Genomic DNA, 4,510 nt, shown 5'->3' with positions numbered 1-4,510 from the left:
TCTTCGCTGTAGCCTTTCACATTGAGCTTTTCTGGGGCCCATGTGATTCTGCAAGGCACTGCATTCGCAGTTCCATTGCAGCCGCCTTCTCCTGATTCTCCTTCTGCATTTGTTGGATCATTCCAACAATAGAAGAGAGGGCCTGTCCCAGCTCTACTGGGAGACCGGCCGATGTAGAGGGGCTTGAACTTCATCCTGGGCTTCTGCAAGGAGGTCTTCCTCCTGACACCCGTCCACATCAGCTATCCTGTCATTTAGCTGGATGTCTTGCATCGCGACCGCGACTTCAGCATCCACCTGGATCTGAACTTAGGGGATCTCCTCTTGAGGCTGGGGAATCACTGCATCAGCTGATGCCTTAGGGAAAAGATACGCCCTCATCTTCTCACTTGGAAGATAAGGGCCAGAAGTGTACTTTTGGAAGCCCCTTACCCAGGTACGAAGCTTCTTCCTAGCTATTTAAATGTCTCATTAATCAGGTTAGTGCACACAGTACATACCTGAGGGTCCCAATACCGGAGATCATCCTTGGAGACAGCGTATGCTGCGTGTCTCCTACAAAACTCATGTCCGCAGAGGTTCTTGCTGCTGACATTGCAGAAAGCACTTCCCCACTTCGGAGTGTCCTTCTGTAAAGAGAAGAAATTTCCATGAGTATCAAGTGAACTATGTATCACTGGATATGCATAGTATAGCATAACAATTCAGAAATTAAAGACACACACTTGTGTTTCCCTCACAACCCATTGCTGCAGCCTTCCAGATAATAAAATCAAAATGGTTTATCTCTACTAGAGTAACCAGTGCAAAGTTTCAAGAGGAAACAGGTGGAGCTCACACCTAGGCAATGATTTTAAAATCCGGGATAATAGACAGGGAAGAACTCTGCTTCTTGTCTGAAGGCAACAGCAAAGGGCCGTGCAAGAAAACACAATAGTGTTAGAAGATACAGTGCTGTACCTAAACTTTTACTATAGTTTTCTTCTTACTGTATATGCTATACAGAAGAATACTAGTACAGTATAGGAGGATGTGTGCCGGCCTGCCTTTGCCGGCCGGCACACACCACAATTAGCTTTAAAGTATACTACTTAACAGCTATAGGGCGGCAGCCCTCTGGTTCAAATGCCTGTGCTGGCGGCAGCAGCTGCCGGCCAGCAACAGCCAGTGTTGGCTGGCAATGATTGCCGGCCAGCAACTACACAAGGTAGTACCCAGCTGCCGGCCACACTCTTGGTGACCGGCAGACAAGGACTGACATAAGCCGGCCGGCAAAGGTACAAGACCGATGCCAGCCGGCAGCAAAAGAACCAGAAGACTACACCTGCCCGGCTGCCGGCCTCATAGGCCGGCAGCCGGCCTCATAGGCCGGCAGCCGGGACAGGTACAGCACTAGAAGAAAATAGAATGGATGCCGGGATAAGAGTGTACACAACCCCCCAAGCCCGGCAACCGAAAGAGTGCATATAAGGAAGGGGAGAAACTTAATTCAGGCTTCCTTGACCAATGCCGTCCGGCTCTGCCGGCAGGCATGGATGAGGGACCAAGAGAGGTCCGGGCAGCACTCGAAAACATAAGACCCTTGCCGTCCAGCATCTCTGCCGGCCGGCAATGGGCTTAGTCAATTCCACATCCCAACCTATACTAGGTCCAGAAGTAGAATGACATACAGTACAGTAATACCCCTGCCGGCCAGCTCTGCCGGCCGGCAAGGTACAGTACAGTAATGGCTAGGCCATTACGGAGATAGAGGGGGAAGGGACAAGAGGGTCCTGCCAACCTTGCTTTAGTGACAGATCACCCGCAGCCAAGAACTTTGTCTTAGCCTAAGGGAGATCTAAGGGAAAGGGCCAGCACAGTAGTATAATACCTGCCAGCTTCCAGAGCACCAAAGCAAGGAAGGCGTTGCTTCTCCCAAGGGAAGATTTTATCCTCCCCGAGAACAGCAACAGGACTTAGTCTGGTCGATCACACAAGAAGGAATCATAACTACAGAAACCTTCGATAGTGACCTAAGGGAGCTAAGCTCCCTTTGTAAGTGTTAGGTCAGCGAGGGAGACTCTGCCCCAAGCCAGACAACACGGACTCAGACTAAAAACTCTGTTGTTCTGTCCCTCTTTGAACCAGACTCTGCTGGAACAGGAAGGTACAGTAACACCCTAGTATAGTTTTATCGAAAATAAATTCGGAAAAAACCACTTAGGGATAAGCCCAAGGCTTAAACAGAGGGAAAGGGATTGCATACCTTCTCCGAAGAAAAGAAAGCAACCGGGGAGTATAATAAAGTATACTAAGGCTCCATAAGCAAATAGCCTAGGCACCAAGAGAATCGATTACCTGATTCACCGAAACTCTCACGTATACAATCTTGGAAATATTCCACACAGTCTAAAATGTATAAAATATAGCCTAAAGCTTCAATAAAATTTTAATTACACTCGGAAAAACCAAAATCATGCATTAAGTACTAGGACCAAACGACTAGGCTACATGGCCTAGCGTAGGCCAGAATGGCGAATACTTCGCCAAATAATACTAAGCACGAAAGGAAATCCTATGTAAAGCTAAATAGCTAAAATTTATTAAGCAAAACAACCAGGAATGTCACTCTGACTAACTAATTTATACCTAGCGAGTGACAGTGTCCAGGACACCTCTGGTAGGCTACGGCTCTTGTATCAAATATTAATCCTATTAATCACTCAAAATTTTACCAAGAGCCTACATTTATACATAACAGACACTATACTCAACTTATCCGAGGTCAACGAAGACGAAGAAGCCATGAAAAGCTGAATAAATCCAAGATTTGCGAGAAAAACAGGAAAAAACACCGAGTTGTTAAGCTACGCAAAAAGGAATACAGATGGCGCCAGGATTGGCGCCAGGCACGCATACGAATCGGGGGATAGGGAAGCCTTGGGAGCGGCTCCCCTTTTTCTTTCCCGAATTCGTATCTCGTCAATCTCCCTCCTACGAGACGAATCTCTGTTCAGGTCGTAGATTGCCATGTGACGTGTCTAGAATACGTCCTCTGATATGTCGCGATATCCCTTTCACGAGGGATACTCGCTCCAGGAGTTAGAATTCTGGTACCTTAAGGTAAATTCTCTGGGAATATCGCCGTAGTTGTAATATACCCTAGGAAGCTACCCTATAGGAACTTCCATCAGGACGACATGGCTTGAGCCCAAAAAACAGTATATGTCTAAACAATGTTCTTTGCCGTTTGAACTAGTTTTCAACAACAACAACAACAAAATTGTTTTGTACATTTTATTGAAAAGTATGAGGTACTGTTGCAACTGTTTTGTGGATACCGTATAGTAATCTCAAAACAACCCCAACCCCGAAGTATTTGATAGACGTTATTTCTCCTGCCATTTTTTTTCCACCTGAAATAAAATAGTATGTCCCAAAAATAAAACTTTGGAATGGGAAGACAATGTTTAACAAAATATGAACTAACCGTTTACCATAAGTCACGAATTTATAATTTCCTTTATGCAATATCCTTGTTGTGGATGTTTTCAAATATTTCAAATCAAGGATGCAAACACCATAGAGGTTGAAAGGAATATGTACCATGTAAGTATGGTATATGATTTACTAGACGTCCTCAATTTTCCTCAAGTTTCCAGAACCATAAAACTGGTGCTTAATAATGTTGCTATTGCAAAATAGTTATGTCCACCCATTTAGTGTAATTATATATTGAAATTACTTTCCTTTTAAAAATTGAATTTACTTTCCTTTTAAAAATTGAATTTACTTTCCTTTTAAAAATTGAATTTACTTTGCAGTGGTATGTATGTAAATACCCAGCCAATAATCTCTCTCTCTCTCTCTCTCTCTCTCTCTCTCTCTCTCTCTCTCTCTCTCCTCAATACAAATAAATAACACAGGAAGTATGTCAAAATATGTTCAATAACTGCGGAGTGTCACGTACTCTGATGTTCATTTTCACAAGGTTCATATAACTTAAGAGCGCGAAATGTTGTGCTTCTAATTACAAGTTGTAAATTTCCCCACCATTGGACGACGACTGGTTGAAATTTCTCAAAGGTGGTAATTGCAGGATTTTGTGTCGGAGGATGAAAAATAATTTTCTCTTAGTTACGCTAATGGTACAGGGATTTTGAATGATATTTGTCTCTCCAGTGTTTTGGTACAGCATGTAGATTAAGAATACCACGGTTGAATTTTTTTTTTCTTCTAAACATTTTCACATGATCTCACAGAAAGACATAAAATAAAAAAAATGAGAATCGACGATGAAAATAGCAACTGGGATAACCTAAAATGAAAATAATAAAAAACAAACCTGAATAGGAAATATGATATTTCATTCGTCAATTAATTTCTTTCTATGAAAAAAATTAAGTAAATTGATGTAGCCAACCATAGAATTATCTATTTGAAAAATGTCATTTACCTTATAATCTAATTTTTCTTGATAAAAGTTAAATTTGATTAACCAAACTCATTCGTCAACCAAGTCATCCATTGA

The sequence above is a fragment of the Palaemon carinicauda genome, chromosome 17 (assembly GCF_036898095.1).
Source record: "Palaemon carinicauda isolate YSFRI2023 chromosome 17, ASM3689809v2, whole genome shotgun sequence".
Lineage (NCBI taxonomy): Eukaryota > Metazoa > Arthropoda > Malacostraca > Decapoda > Palaemonidae > Palaemon > Palaemon carinicauda.
Note: the sequence above shows the minus strand (reverse complement) of the source record.